Source organism: Chlorocebus sabaeus, chromosome 10 (assembly GCF_047675955.1).
Source record: "Chlorocebus sabaeus isolate Y175 chromosome 10, mChlSab1.0.hap1, whole genome shotgun sequence".
In the NCBI taxonomy this organism is placed as follows: Eukaryota; Metazoa; Chordata; class Mammalia; order Primates; family Cercopithecidae; genus Chlorocebus; species Chlorocebus sabaeus.
In genome coordinates this window covers 46,752,035-46,768,101 of record NC_132913.1, presented here as the reverse complement: position 1 = coordinate 46,768,101, position 16,067 = coordinate 46,752,035, and the positions used below count along the sequence as shown (strand labels likewise).

At 37.1% G+C, this 16,067-nt stretch overlaps 1 protein-coding gene across 26 annotated transcripts in view; it reads left to right on the top strand.

Moving 5' to 3' along the window:
- BAZ2B (bromodomain adjacent to zinc finger domain 2B) overlaps window positions 1-16,067 on the top strand; it is a 409,685-nt gene that overhangs the window by 129,665 nt on the left and 263,953 nt on the right. The window contains exon 7 of one of the 26 annotated variants that reach the window (XM_073019733.1): window positions 13,995-14,092. The exons of the other annotated variants lie outside the window; for them this stretch is intronic. The gene's annotated coding sequence lies outside the window, so the exon portion shown is untranslated. The remainder of the gene's footprint in view (window positions 1-13,994; window positions 14,093-16,067) is intronic. 26 annotated transcript variants of the gene reach the window in all.

The following is a 16,067-nucleotide window of genomic DNA, read 5'->3' as shown; positions in this document are numbered from 1 at the left end:
AAGTTCTTTTGTCAATTCTGGATATTAGCCCTTTGTCAGATGGTTAGATTGTAAAAATTTTCTCCCATTCTGTAGGTTGTTTACTCTGATGGTAGTTTCTTTTGCTGTGCAGAAGCTTTTTAGTTTAATTAGATCCCGTTTGTCAATTTTGGCTTTTGTCGCCATTATTTTTGGTGTTTTAGTCATGAAGTCCTTGCCCATGCCTATGTCCTGAATGGTATTGCCTAGGTTTTCTTCTAGGGTTTTTATGGTTTTAGGTCTAACATTTAAGTCTCTAATCCATCTTGAATTAATTTTTGTATGAGGTGGAAGGAAGGGATCCAGTTTCAGCTTTCTACATAAGGCTAGCCAATTTTCCCAGCACCATTTATTAAATATAGGGAATCATTTCCCCTATTGCTTGTTTTTGTCAGGATTGTCAAAGATCAGATGGTTGTAGATGTGTGGTATTATTTCTGAGGGCTCTGTTCTGTTCCATTGGTCTATATCTCTGTTTTGGTACCAGTACCATGCTGTTTTGGCTGCCGTAGCCTTGTAGAATAGTTTGAAGTTAGGTAGCATGATGCCTCCAGCTTTGTTCTTTTGGCTTAGGGTTGTCTTGGCAATGCGAGCTCTTTTTTGGATCCATATGAAGTTTAAAGTAGTTTTTTCCAATTTTGTGAAGAAGTCATTGGTAGCTTGATGGGGATGGTATTGAACCTATAAATTACCTTGGGCAGTATGGCCATTTTCGTGATGTTGATTCTTTCTATCCAAGAGCATGGAATGTTCTTCCATTTGTTTGTGTCCTGTTTTATTTCATTGAGCAGTGGTTTGTAGTTCTCCTTGAAGAGGTCCTTCACATCCCTTGTAAGTTGGATTCCTAGGTATTTTATTATCTTTGAAGCGATTGTGAATGGGAGTTCACTCATGATTTGGCTCTTCTCGATTGTTGGTGTATAGGAATGCATGTGATTTTTGCACACTGATTTTGTGTCCTGAGACTTTGCTGAAGTTGCTTATCAGCTTAAGGAGATTTGGGGCTGACACGATGGGGTTTTCTAAATATACAATCATGTCATCCGCAAACAGGGACAATTTGACTTCCTCTTTTCCTAATCAAATACCCTTTATTTCTTTCTCTTGCCTGATTGGCCTGGCTAGAACTTCCAACACTATGTTGAATAGGAGTGGTGAGAGAGGGCATCCCTGTCTTGTGCCAGTTTTCAAAGGAATGCTTCCAGTTTTTGTCCATTCAGTATGATATTGGCTGTGGGTTTGTCATAAATAGCTCTTACTGTTTTGAGATACGTCCCATCAATACCTAGTTTATTGAGAGGTTTTAACATGAAGGGCTGTTAAATTTTGTCAAAGCCCTTTTCTGCATCTATTGAGATAATCATGTGGTTTTTGTCTTTGGTTCTATGATGGATTACGTTTCCTGATTTGTGTATGTTGAACCAGCCTTGCATCCCAGGGATGAAGCCAACTTAATCGTGGTAGATAAGCTTTTTGATGTGCTGCTGGATTCGGTTTGCCGGTATTTTATTGAGGATTTTTGCATCGATGTTCATCAGGGATATTGGACTAAAATTCTCTTTTTTTGTTGTGTCTCTGCCAGGTTTTGGTATCAGGATGATGCTAGCATTAAAATGAGTTAGGAAGGATTCCCTCTTTTTCTATTGATTGGAATAGTTTCAGAAGGAATGGTACCAGCTCCTTTGTACCTCTGGTAGAATTCAGTTATGAATCCATCTGGTCTTGAACTTTTTTTCGTTGGTAGGCTATTAATTATTGCCTCAATTTCAGAGCTTGTTATTGGTCTATTCAGGGATTCAGCTTCTTCCTGATTTTGTCTTGGGAGCGTGTATGTGTCCAGGAATTTATCCATTTCTTCTAGGTTATCTTGTTTATTTGCATAGAGGTGTTTATAGTAATCTCTGATGGTAGTTTGTATTTCTGTGGGATCGGTGGTGATAACCCCTTTATCATTTTTTATTGCGTCTATTTGATTCTTCTCTCTTTTCGTCTTTATTAGTCTTGCTAGTCATTTGTCAATTTTGTTGATCTTTTCAGAAAACCAGCTCCTGGATTCATTGCTTTTTTGAAGGGGTTTTTGTGTCTCTATCTCCTTCAATTCTGCTCTGATCTTAGTTATTTCTTGTCTTCTGCTAGCTTTTGAATTTGTTTGCTGTTGCTTGTGTAGTTCTTTTCATTGTGATGTTAGGGTGTCAATTTTAGATCTTTCCTGCTTTCTCGTGGGCATTTAGTGCTGTAAATTTCCCTCTACACACTGCTTTAAATATGTCCCATAGGTTGTGGTATGTTGTGTCTTTGTTCTCATTGGTTTCAAAGAACATCTTTATTTCTGCCTTCATTTCATTATGTACCCAGTAGTCATTCAGGAGCAGGTTGTTCAGTTTCCATGTAGTTGAGTGATTTTGAGTGAGTTTCTTAATCCTGAGTTCTAGTTTGATTGCACTGTGGTCCTAGAGACAGTTTGTTATAATTTCTTTTTTTTTTTTTTTTTAATTTTCAAATTCAATTTTTTTTTTAAAATTTATTTATTATTATTAAACTTCAAGTTGTAGGGTACATGTGCACAACGTGCAGGTTTGCTACATATGTATACTTGTGCCATGTTGGTGTGCTGCACCCATCAACTCGTCATTTACATCAGGTATAACTCCCAATGCAATCCCTCCCCCAGTTTGTTATAATTTCTGTTCTTTTACATTTCCTGAGGAGTGCTTTACTTCCAACTATGTGGTCAATTTTGGAATAAGTGCGATGTGGTGCTGAGAAGAATGTATATTCTGTTGATTTGGGGTGGAGAGTCCTGTAGATGTCTATTAGGTGTGCTTGGTGCAGAACTTAGTTCAATTCCTGGATATCCTTGTTAACTTTTTGTCACGTTGATCTGTCTAATGTAAGCATTTTAAAATCATTCCATTGTTGAGGGACATGTAGTTTGTCTCCCATTTTGGGAAACATTGGGTTACACAAAAATATTTTCTTTTCTGCATTATGGATCTCCAAAAAGGGCAAAGGGTGTGCACAATTTTCTGAACTTATTTTACCCTAGAACTTTTCTTTTTTTCATGGACTGTGAATTTTTCAAAGAGTGTATTATATCACTGATACTCCATTAAAAGTATTTTAAGCTCTTGTCAATCTTCTTGTTTTACTTATAAGAAAATTAAGACTGAGTTAATAGATAATTGAAACCACAGTCTGTTTCTTGACTCTGTTGTTCAGTGTTGTTCCTTTTGCTTTGAATTTTTATCTTCATTTAGTACTCTTTCCTGAATTCAAATAAGAAAGCTAAGCACTAGAGTTTTTATAAGGGAAAAAAACAGTTTTCATGTGTTGATACTAGGAAGTGTTAAAATTTGTATTTCTTTAGGTTTTTCTTTTTGTTAGCAGGTGATATCTTGGTAGGAAATTAATGACAAGTAAAAACAAGTGAGGTTTCAGACAGTTTGATGTAGCTTTCTTTAAATTACTTAAGTCCTCTAACATAAATGAACCAGTTCTTGTCTCATGTTGAATCATTCTTTTAATTACTTTAAGAATAGCTTAAAAAGCAGTATTATAAGTTTCAGTGTGTTTAGTAAATTTCTTAGCTGTTTCTTTAGCCTTTCTCCTTAAGGTGCCTACTTTTATTTCTTGTGGTGTATAAAAGGACTTTGGTCAATCTAAACTGAAGCAGATATGTTTTAAGATGAGATATTGTTGAGTCTTGTCACATAATTGTTATTAGTTTTCATCTTTCCCTAGGCTGTCAGGTTCCTCTAATCTTAGGGCACATTTAAAGTACTTTTCCTCCCTAACTTAACATTTGCTTGGATCAAGCAAATCATTTTGTGTAGTGAAAACAATCATTGGACCAAGAACTGGTATCCTCTTTTAGTTCTTTTTCAAATTTATTTAAAGAAATCAAAATAGTATTTTCTGATTATAAAGGTAATGCATACTTATAGAAAGTGTAACTTAATGCAGAAAGAATTTTTTAAAGACAGTTAAATCCCTTAAAATTCTACTATTTGGAGCTAACCTTGTTAACGTGGTAAATGCTCCTCCCTATAAATATACACATAAAAATAAGGTCATAATCTATTGGTTTGTAATTTACCTTTTTAATCAATAATATGTTCTGGAATATGTTATTTCTTAAGTTAATTTTTTTTAGAGATAGGATTTCACTCTGTTGCCTAGGATGGAGTGCAGTGGTACCATCATGGTTCACTGCGTCCTTGACCCCCTGGGCTCAAATGATCCTCCTGCCTTATCCTTACCAGTAGCTGGGACTAGAGGCATTCACCACTGCACCCAACTAATTTTTAAAATTTTTGGAAAAATCGGGGTCTCACTGTGTTGCTCAGGCTGGTCTTGAACTCCTGGGCTCGAGTAGTCTTCCAACCTCGTTCTCCCAAAGGGCTGAGAATACACGTATGAGCCACCGTGCCTAGCCACGCTTTCCTTTTTTTTTTTTTTTTTTTTTTGAGACACAGTCTCGCGTTGTAGCCCAGACTGGAGTGCAATGGCATGATCTCCGCTCACTGCAACCTCTGCCTCCGGGATTCAAGCGATTCTTCTGCCTCAGCCTCCCAAGTGACTGGGACTACAGGCGTAGGCCACCATGCCCAACTAATTTTTTGTATTTTTAGTAGAAACAGGGTTTCACCATGTTAGCCAGGATGGTCTCTGTCTCCTGACCTCGTGATCTGCCCGCCTCGGCCTCCCAAAGTGCTGGGGTTACAGGTGTGAGCCACCATGCCCGGCCACACTTTCCTTTTTAAACTAGTGTAGAGAATATAAATTATTAATAACTGCAAATCATTTTATGGATATACTGTAATTTAATTATTGGTCATTAATAGACATTTAAATGATTTCTAAGTTTTCCAAACTATTAAAGTTCTATGATGAGCATTTTATGGATGTGACTTTTTACCCTTGTGATTATCTGCACAGGTTAAATTCCTGAAAGCGAAATTGCTGGATCAATTTTTTTTTTTTTTTTTTTTTTTTTTTTTTTTTTTGAGATGTGGTTTCGCTCTTAATGCCCAGGCTGGAGTGCGATGGCGCAATCTCGGCTCACTGCAACCTCTGTCTTCTGGGCTCAAGTGATTCTCCTGCGTCAGCCTCCCGAGTAGCTGGGATTACAGGCATGTGCCACCACGCCTGGCTAATTTTGTATTTTTAGTAGAAACGGGGTTTCTCCATATTGGTCAGGCTGGTCTCAAACTCCTGACCTCAGGTGATCTGCCCGCCTCGGCCTCCCAAAGTGCTGGGATTACAGGTGTGAGCCACAGCACCCAGCCAAAACTTTTATACTTGTTACCGAACTGTCTTTCAGAGTGGTGGTATCAATTTACACTCCCTCTAAAACTACTAATTCTGAGGGCTTTGTTTTGGTTTTTTTTTTAAACCTTTGATAAAATCTGATTGGTGCATAATAACTCAAGATTGTTCAAATTTGCATTTCTCTATTCATAAGAGTTAGTTTATTTTCATGCATTGGTCACCTTTTCTTTCTTATTTATTAGTTGGTTTTTATTTTTTGTAAAGACGAAGTCTCACTTTGTTGACCAGACGGATCTCTTTTATTTTTTCTATAAATTATCTGTCAACATCTTTTGACCACATTGATGTTATGCTGTTAGAGCTTTCCATATATTTATTTGTGTAATCCTCACAAGAATTCTCTTAGGTGGGTATATCTGTTCTACTTACAGTTGAGGAAACTGAGATGTGACTAAGTAACTTGCCCAAGATTACATAGCTAGTGTATAGTAAATCTAGGAATCAAATTCAGATTTCCTTTACTGATTCTCAGTAAGACCAGCTGGGTTTAGTTGACCTTTTAAATAAAATTGTGGAGCTAATTTATATTCTTAGTAATGTTGTGAAGCTGTTTGTTTCTCAGGATTTAAGTTTCTAGATCTTAAAGGAAAGATATTTTACTACTGTATGTGAATTTTGGTCCTAGCATTTTAGTATGCTGTTTGTAGAATTGAGCTTTCTGTCCTCCAAACTTCATATAGTCTAAAAGCAGTTGCTATGATTGAAGGAAAACATAGAGATTCTTAGATTTTCTAAGAATGTATTTTTGGAGATTTCATATTCAATCATATTAAAATTTTTATCTTTTGAAAATGATATTCTTGAGGACATACTAGTATCACTACAAGAGTTTTATAATCATGTTAATAAGATGCATGTAAATATAGTACTAAAATCATACTTTTTGTGAATTTTGACCTATTATTCCAATTTCTAGTCTGTCAACATTGTTTTGACTCTTCAAATTTTAGAAGTGAGTGATCTAGGGTCTCCATTCCTCACTTTACAGATTAGGAATCTTAGACACAAAGAGGTTCAGTCATTAAGTAGTGGCAAATACTGTGGTCCAACCTTAAAAGCAGTTTTAATTTTATTTAAATTAAATCATTTGGGTGTTGGCTTGTTTGGAGGCAAAGGTTTGTTAAGCCTTCTCAACTTAATGAATTCCTCCATTTACCTTTATATCCTTGATGTTATAGCTCTGTATAACTCTGTGTCTAGAATATGGTAAGCACTTGAAACATACCTGTTGAATTGACTTCACTTCTATTTTTTATCCGGTATATTTTAACCTCTTTCATGCTATCCACTCTCCCTTTTCGCATGTTTTTTTTTTTCTTTGGGAGGCAGAGTCTTGCTCTGTCGCCCAGGCTGGAGTAACCCTGGTATATATGAGGGAAGGTCCAAAAGGATCCTGAGCATAGGAGCATAGGACTCCCTGTGGAGTCACTCTCCATTTCCTGTTCCCCCAGCTCCCATTACCCACTATCCTACTTTCTCTCTCTATGGATTTGCCTACTCTGGACATTGCATGTAAGTGGAATTATACAATATATAGTCTCTTGTGACTGGCTTCTGTCATGTAACGTAATGCTTTCCAGGTTCATCCTTGTTGCAGCATGTATCACAACTTAATTTTATTCCTTCCTTCCTTCCTTCCTTTTTTTTTTTTTGAAATGGAGTCCTGCTCTGTTGTCCAGGCTGGAATGCAGTAGTGGTATCTCGGCTCACTGCAACCTCCGCCTCCTGGGTTCAAGTGATTCTCCTGCCTCAGCTTCCTGAGTAACTGGGATTACAGGTGTGTGCCACCATGCCTGGCTAATTTTTGTATTTTTAATAGAGACGGGGTTAGGCTAGTCTCAAACTTTTGACCTCGTGATCCACCTGCCTTAGCCTCCCAGAGTGCTGGGATTACTGTCATGAACCACCATGCCCAGCCTTCATTTCATTTTCTTACCAAATAATATTTCATTGTATGAGTACGTCATATTTTTGTTTATCCATTTATTATTTGATGAACACTTGAATAATTAGAAATAATGCTGTTATGAACATTCATGTACAAAACCTACATACATTTGTTTGTGGACATATGTTTGTAGTTCTCTTGTGTATATACTAGGAATAGAATTGCTGGGTGACATAACTCTATGTTTAACTTATTGAGGAACTGCCAAAATGTTTTCTGTAATGGCTACAATATTTTGCAATCCCACTGGCATTGTGTAAGGTTCCAGTTTCCCCACATCCCCACTTATTAGTTTTTTTGTTTGTTTGTTTGTTTTTTGCCATTCTAGTGAGTGTGAAGTGCTATCTCATTGTGGTTTTGATTTGCATTTCTCTGATGGCTAATGATATTGAGCATCTTTTCTTATGCTTATTAGCCATTTGTGTATCTTCTTTGGATAAAATGTCTGTTCAAACCCTTTGCCCATTTTAAAATTGTGGTCTGTGTGTGTGTGTGTGTGGATGTCTGTCTGTCTGTCCCTCTGTTAGGGTCAGGGTCTCACTGTGTCACCCTGGGTAGAATGCAGTAGCACATCATAGCTCACTGCAGCCTCAACCTCCCAGGCTCCAGGGATCCTCCCCCTCAGCCACCCGAGTAGCTGGGACTATAGGCACATGCCAACACACCCAGCTAATTTTTGTATTTTTTTGTAGATAAGGGATTTTGCCATGTTGCCCAGGCTGGTCTTGAACTCTTGGGCTCAAGCGATCTACCTACCTTGGCCTCCCAAACTGCTAGGATTATGGATGTGAGCCACCTGTGCCTAGCTGTGTTGTTTTTAATTATTAAGTAGTTATAAGAGTTTTTTAAAAATATATTTTGGATACAGCTGTCTTCAGATATATGATATACAAATATTTTCTCCCATTCTGTAGGTTATCTTTTCACTTTCTTAATAGTGTCCTTTGAAGGACGGAAGTCCACATTATCTATTTTTCCTTTGATTGCTTGTGCTTTTGATGCCATATCTAAGAAAACATTGCCTAATCCAAGGTCAAGAAGATTTATGCCTTTATTTTCTTCCAGGAGTTTTATGTTTTTAGCTCTCTTGTTTGGGTCATTGATTTATTCTTAGTTCCTTTTTGTGTATGGTGTGGGGTAGAGGTCCAATTTCTTTCTTTTACTTGTGAATATTCAGTTGTTCCAGCACCTTATGTTGAAAAGATATTCTTTCCCCATTAAATTGTTTTGGCACTCTTGTAAAGTATCACTTGACTATACATGTAAGTAAGGGTTTGTTTCTTGAATCTCAGTTCTATTCTGTTGATCTAAAGGTCTAGCATTAAGCCAAGCTACTCTACTTTGATTACTGTAGCATTGTCGTAAATTGAAATCAGAAAGTGTGAGCCCTCCAACTTTATTCTTCCTTTTCAAGATTATTTTGGCAATTCTGGATCTCTTATTACCAGATTTCTTGCAACAGGTTCTCCTTTCGTATCTTACCTCTGTACAGTCTTATTAACTTTTCATGCTAATTTATCTGAAGTTACTATCTTCAAAGTCACTTATATCTTTGGCCTAATTCAGTCATATCCCACCCCTCCTTTTTAAATCCTTTTTCAATTCTCTAGAAAACTTTCTCGTTTCCCACTTTCTGGTCCTCCTTTTGATATTTTGCCCTCATAATATTTATTTTTATTTTCCAGCAGGTAGTGACCACTTCTCATGTTCTAAGCACCCTGTTAATCTCTGGAAAAGAAAATTCCAATAAACACAATCCTCATTCTCATGTTGCTTATGATAAATAATATTAAGAGAGAGGCAGGTCCGTTCATGCTAATCTCTGTCTTTCATAAAGGAGAATCTGATTTTTGTTTTTGTTGTGATTTTGATAATGCATGTTGACTTAAGTGTTTTTAAACTTGAAAATAATAGTTTAAAAGAGTGTACTTATATTAAAATAATTGTAAAATATAAAGCAAGCACTATCTATATGGAAAAGTTCAATACAAATTAATTGAACGAACAGCAAAAATCTAGCTCTAAAAAGTGTTACAAACATGCCTACGCATAATAATAATAAAATATATGAGTAGTTTAATATAGCTTTTATTTATTGTTCACTTTCACTCATTTATTGATTTATCCCAAATAAATGTATTGAGTATTGTGTGTGTTTTTCCAAAAACAAATTCTCCAATTATTCAGCACCAACTTGGTCTCCAACAATTGAATTCCATTCTGACAGTAACTGTTCGAAGTTATTGTAGACCCCACGGTTTAAGGTCTCAGTCCCGTAAGACTGTCCCCACTTCGGATGCCAGCCACCAATAGGGTCTCAAGGTTACTCACACTTCTGACAGGCTGAAACTAATCAGAGGTTCCCACAACCCCTGCAGTTTCAGTTATTTGCTAGAATGACTCATTGAACTCAGGAAAGTGCTATGCTTACAGTTTATTATAACAGATACAAATGAGCATCCAGTGGGTGAGGTATATAAGGCAATGTGTAATAGGATCCTGAGCATAGGAGCCTCTGTCCCCATGGAGTCAGGGTGTGCTACCCTCTCAGCACATGGATCCGTTTACCAACTTGGAAACTCTACAAATCCCATAATTTAGTGGTTTTTATGGGGGTTTAATTACATAGGCATGCTTGATGAAAATTTGTGCTGGGTTTGAATGTCCCTTCCAAAAATCATGTTGAAACTTGATGCTGCCATTGTAACAGTATTAAGAGGTGCAGCCTTTAAGATGTGATTGGGCCATAAGGGCTCCACCTTTATGAAAGGATTAATGCGCTTACCTGGGAAGTGGGTTTGTTATCTTGGGAGTAGGCTCCTGATCAAGAGATGGATTTGATGGATATCCTCTCTTTATCTCGGGCACTCCCTTGCCCTTCCATCCTGTTATGATGGAGCATGGAGGCTGTCACAAGATGCCAGTGCTATGCTCTTGGACTTCCCAGCCTCCAGAACTGTGAGCAAAATAAACTGCTATTATTTATAAATTACCCATTCGATGCCATTCTGTTATAGCAGCAAAATAGGAACTAAGACAATTGGCCATTAGCAATTGAACTCAGTCTCCAGCCCCTTTCCCCTCTCTGGAGGTCAGAAGTAGGACTGAAAGCTCTAACTCCCTAATCATGTGGTTGGTTTTTCTGCAGAGCAGACCCACGATGATGCTGTCCAGCTCTCCCCACCCCATAAGTCATCTGTTTAGCATAAAAGACAGTGAATTCCAGGGTTTTTAGGATTTTTGTACTGGTAACTAGGGGTAAAGAGCAAATATTTATTACTATACCCCAGCATCTACTGTATATTATAGGGAAGGAAAAATATCTTTCTTTCTACACATCCTAGATTCATGGCTAAGCTTCCTGCACATGCTGTTTCTCAGACTTCTTTAGCTTAAAATATTCAGTATGTTACAGTGTCATGTTTTTTGGGAGAGCATTTCCTAAACCCCATCAGTATCAGACATAATCCTGGCTTTTCTGAAATTTGAAGACAGAAAACAAATTGATAAAAAGAAAATCCTGACTGAGGCTCACTGGTTCACTTTCAGTCAGGAGTTCAAGACTAGCCTGGTCAACATGGTGAAACCTCATCTCTATTAAAAATACAAAAATTAGCCAGGCATGGTTGCAGGCACCTGAACCTCAGCTACTCGGGAGTCTGAGGCAGGAGAATCTCTTGAACCCAGGAGGAGGAGGCTGCAGTGAGCTGAGATCATCGTGCCACTGCACTCCAGCCTGGGCAACAGAGTGAGTCTCCATCTCAAAAAACAAAAACAAAACAAAAAAAAAAAGAAAATGCTAACAATAGGGGATAAATTATTCAATGATAAAGATATGCATAGCATCTTATGAAATATTAGGATTACCACACTTATCCAACCTGCAGGGAGTGCGATGGAGTGCAGCTAGAGTTGGAAGGGAGAGGTCAGAGGTTAAAAAGTATTTCTGGAGAAGGTTGCTTTTTGCCTGACAAGTGGAAATAAGACAGACACAGAGAAAGGGTGAAAAATGTGCTGGGATATAAATGGCAGGAAAAGGTCAGTCAAGGTGAGGTCACTGTCTTCTCAGAGTGATATATAGGAAAGATTTTCAAATTGAGTATTACTTATACTTTTTATGTCCTGCCTTCTGTATTGTGAAATCCCATTAAAAATACTGTAATGAGGCTGGGCACGGTGGCTCATGCCTGTAATCCTAGCACTTTGGGAGGCCAAGGCGGTCAGATCACGAGGTCAGGATTTTGAGACCAGCCTGGCCAACAGTGAAACCCCGTCTCTACTAAAAATACAAAAATTAGCCAGGCATGGTGGCGGGCCCCTGTAGTCCCAGCTACTCTGGAGGCTGAGGCAAGAGAATCGCTTGAACCCAGGAGGCGGAGATTGCAGTGAGCTGAAATTGTACCACTGCACTCCAACCTGGGTCACAGAGCGAGACTCTGTCTCCAAAAAAAAAAAAAAAGAACTTTAATGAAATTCTGTTTTCTAAAGTGAAATTGATTTCTAAGTAAGAACATTCTAAGTTTTAAGTTTTAAACCATAGATAAGCATCTTTATTCTCTTTACACTGGTATTGTACCTCAGAGTAAGGTGAGGCACAGATAATATATACAACTTAGTTTAACAGATGTATATTGAAAGCGTACTATATGTCAGACACTGTGCACAGACTTTATTTCATCATGGTTTTTTTTTTTTTGTATTTTAACCTATTGACCTGGCTTATTTGAATTAAGGTAGACAACAATAAAAATGATCTCACAGGTGAATTAACTGCTGAAAATGACCTAATTTTCATTTATGTACTTTTTTTTTTTTTTTTTTTTATGAGACAGGCTCTTGCTCTGTCACCCAGGCTGGAGTCACTGGGGTGGTCATAGCTCACTGCTGTCTCAAACTCCTGGGCTCAAGCAGTCCTATCACCTCAGCCTCCTAAAGTGCAGGGATTACAGGTGTGTACTACCACATCTGGCTACGTTTTTGAAATACTATGACAATAAAAAAGTTAGAAAAGTGAAATCATTTTTTATTTTGAATCTAAAAAGTATATTTTTAAAGTTTAAATATCTCTTATATGTTACTTTGTAAAATCCTAAATCTAACAACTTTTAAAAATGCGTATATTTTATTTGTATCTTTTTATGTTTTTTCTGCTTAGTATTAGAAAACTTGCTAGGGAGTTGGGTAATTATAGAAGTTTAGCATTCAATTTGTTTCTTATTTTTATTAAAAGTTTTTTACCTGTCTTGCCTAGGTATGATAGGAAAAGGAAGAACAGAAACTGCGTGTGTTGCAAAAGTTGATATTCTTTGAATTGCTCCCCAATCATTGTTTCATCTTGAATAGCTCCTGTCATAATTTTTTCAGAGACTGTGGGTAGCCATTCTCTGTGAATAATTCTATCTTTTATGCTTGTTTAATTCATTAGCAGTTTGAGAATAATAATCTATTTTTCATTTAAATCTTTTTTTGGTTGTTTTGAGAACAATGCTTAGTGGTGTAAATATGTAATGCTTATGTATCATGTATAATAGAGATACATGTTGAAATTGTAAGTCAAGGCATAATTTGTTATGGAATAGATGACATCTCTTAATCGTTATTTAGTAAATGCTGCCAGTGCATCAATAAGTAGAAAAAAAAAGATCATCTCAAGTAATCTAGTGTCATGAAAACCCTAATATAAGGGAGAACTTAAAATAGTATAGTAAAACTCATGTACTAAGATAGTAGTGAATTAAAATATACCTAATCAATTTAGATATTCAAGTGATTAAGTTTGACAACTTTTCATGACCTTGTCCTCTTCTCCCAGTATTATTGTTTTAAATTCAGCTCTTAAGAATCACAATTAGGAAACTCAGAAGTTTTATTTTCACTTTAGCTGCTAATTGAATCTGGTTAATTAGTTTGAGCATTTATCAGTATCTTCTATTCCTATAACTTTAAAGAAACATGTTGCCTGTTCAGTCCAGAGTAATTCAGGCACTGTCAGTCCAGGCAACCATCTTAGCCACTGTTGAAAGAGAATAAAACTAGTATTACTTTTAAAGTTCAAAATAAAAGAGCTTTTTTTTTTTTTTTAACTTTTCAGTCTGCATGAACTCCTTTCTCATGAATGAGAACTTAAGAACTCATTTAAATAATTTATAGTTAAATACATATAAATACAAATTTGATCATTTTCAGCAGTTGATTCATCCGAGTGATAATTTTTTTTGTTGCATACCTTAATCCAGTCATGATGAAAAAATTACATGCTTTTTCTTTTTCAAGCTATAATCTATTGATTTTGATAGTTTTTGTTGAAAGGCTGCATGCTGTTTTAATGTCTATCTTTTTCTGATTATTTAACAATTTCAAGTTTTTGTTGAATGTTAACAATGTGATTTTCTATGGACATCAGCTGTTCATTAGCTAGGCAATACATCTGATGGGTGAGGAGGAAGAGAATTCACCAGAGACAGATGAAGGAATGGAGAGTGGCTGCTTAATTGGTATGGTGTTTCTTTTGGGAATGATAAAATGTTCTGGAATTAGATAGTGGTTATGGTTGCACAGCATTGTGAATGCACTAAAACCGCTGAATTGAACACTTTCCAGAGATTAAATTGGTGAGTTTTATCTCAAAAAAATTTATTGCGATTTTTATTTTTAGTTATTTTTAGTTATTTAAGACCGAGTCTTGCTCTTTCCCCAGGCTGGAGTGCAGTGGCCCAATCTCGGCTCACAGCAACCTCCACCTCCTGGGTTCAAGCAATTCTCCTGCCTCAGCCTCCCAAGTAGCTGGGACTACAGGTGCGTGCCACGATGCCCAGCTAATTTTTGTATTTTTAGTAGAGATGGGGTTTCACCATGTTGGTCAGTATAGTCTCAATCTCTTGATACCGTGATCTGCTGGCCTCGGCCTCCCAAAGTGCTGGGATTACAGGCGTGAGCTACCACGCCCAGCCTGATTTTTAAATTGTAATACTGTAGGGAGGAATACCTGAAACATGGGGAATACTGTTACTCTGGATATTTTAAACTTGTCCTGGAATTAAAATAATGTACAACATTCTCAAACCCTCTTATTTTAGCTGCCAAAATGCCCAAGCAATATGCCATGACGAATTCTGAAAGATGTTAAAGAAATAGTCCTACAAAACACATTGAATTTATTACTGGAATTTTTTTTTTATTATTATTATACTTTAAGTTCTAGAGTACTTGTGAACAACGTGCAGGTTTGTTACATATATATACTTGGCCATGTTGGTGTGCTGCACCCATCAACTCATCAGCACCCATCAACTTGTCATTTACATCAGGTATAACTCCCAATGCCATCCGTCCCCCTCCCCCCTCCCCATAATGGGCCCGGGTGTATGATGTTCCCCTTCCAGAATCCAAGTGATCTCAATGTTCAGTTCCCACCTATGAGTGAGAACATGTGGTGTTTGGTTTTCTGTTCTTGCAATAGTTTGCTGAGAATGATGGTTTCCAGCTGCATCCATGTCCCTACAAAGGACACGAACTCATCCTTTTTTATGGCTGCATAGTATTCCATGGTGTATATGTGCCACATTTTCTTTACTGGAGTATTTTTGACAATTCAGTAGAATGACTTACCTCAGGTCTCAGTAACAAAAAACTGTGCTTCTTTCAAGAAAATGATTTATTTTTACCTTATGAATACTGTAAGTGATATAAACAAATAAAAGCTGTATATGACAGCCATTTCTTCTTTGCACTGATGACCAGGAAACTAAAAGCCATGTATTTATAGGTCCCCTCAGTAACAAAGGCTACAGGGTCTTGTTAAATGATTTTTTTTCTTTTTTTCTTTGAGACTGGGTCTCGCTCTGTCTCCCAGGCTGGAGTGCAGTGGCGCTATCTTGGCTCACTGCAACCTCTGCCTCCTGGGTTCAAGCGTTTCTCCTGCCTCAGCCTCCCAAGTAGCTGGGACTACAGGCACATACCACCATGCCTGGCTAATTTTTGTATATTTAGTAGAAATGAGGTCTCATCATGTTGGCCAGGATGGTCTGAAATTCCTGACCTCAGGTGATCCACTTGCCTTGGCTTCCCAAAGTGCTGGGATTATAGGTATTAGCCACCATGCCTGGCCCCTGATTACATTTTTAATTCCATCCTTATTCTTAACCTCATCCTGTTTTTCTTTCTCCATTTCCTTAGTTTGCATTTTATTCTGTATATTATGTACCTTAGTATTTTACCTCACATCTTATTTTAGAACAGTAAAAGATACAAAATTACAAAAGGTTTAAAAGGATCTTATAATTAGAGGGGGGAAAGTTAAAAATGCAAATGTGTGTTTGAGTAACTTATATATATTACACAAATATGTAATTAGTAGTCTTTCTAACTTTCAAATTTTTAACTTTTTTAAGGAGACGAGAACAAGTGGCAAATAGTTAAATAAGCAAAGGGAAGGGTACTCTGGAAATAAGGAAAATTAATGTAAATGATTGATATATGAATGGCCTCCTGTTAGGTGGTGAATTATAGAATTCAGGGATAATGAAAATTCAAAAATGGAAATGGGTCAACACTGCAGAGGGAGAAGGGGAAGCACAGTGGAGATATTTTCTTAAATTGCTGGCTTTGCTTTTTGTCTAAGGTTGATTCATCTAAATCCAACTGTGATTAATTAAATCAAAGGCTGTACATGACATTTTTATACTGTGCAACTGCACGTATATAGCTTAGAAGGACATGGCTGTCACATCATAAGATACGTCAACATTGCCGGGTGTGGTGGGTCACACCT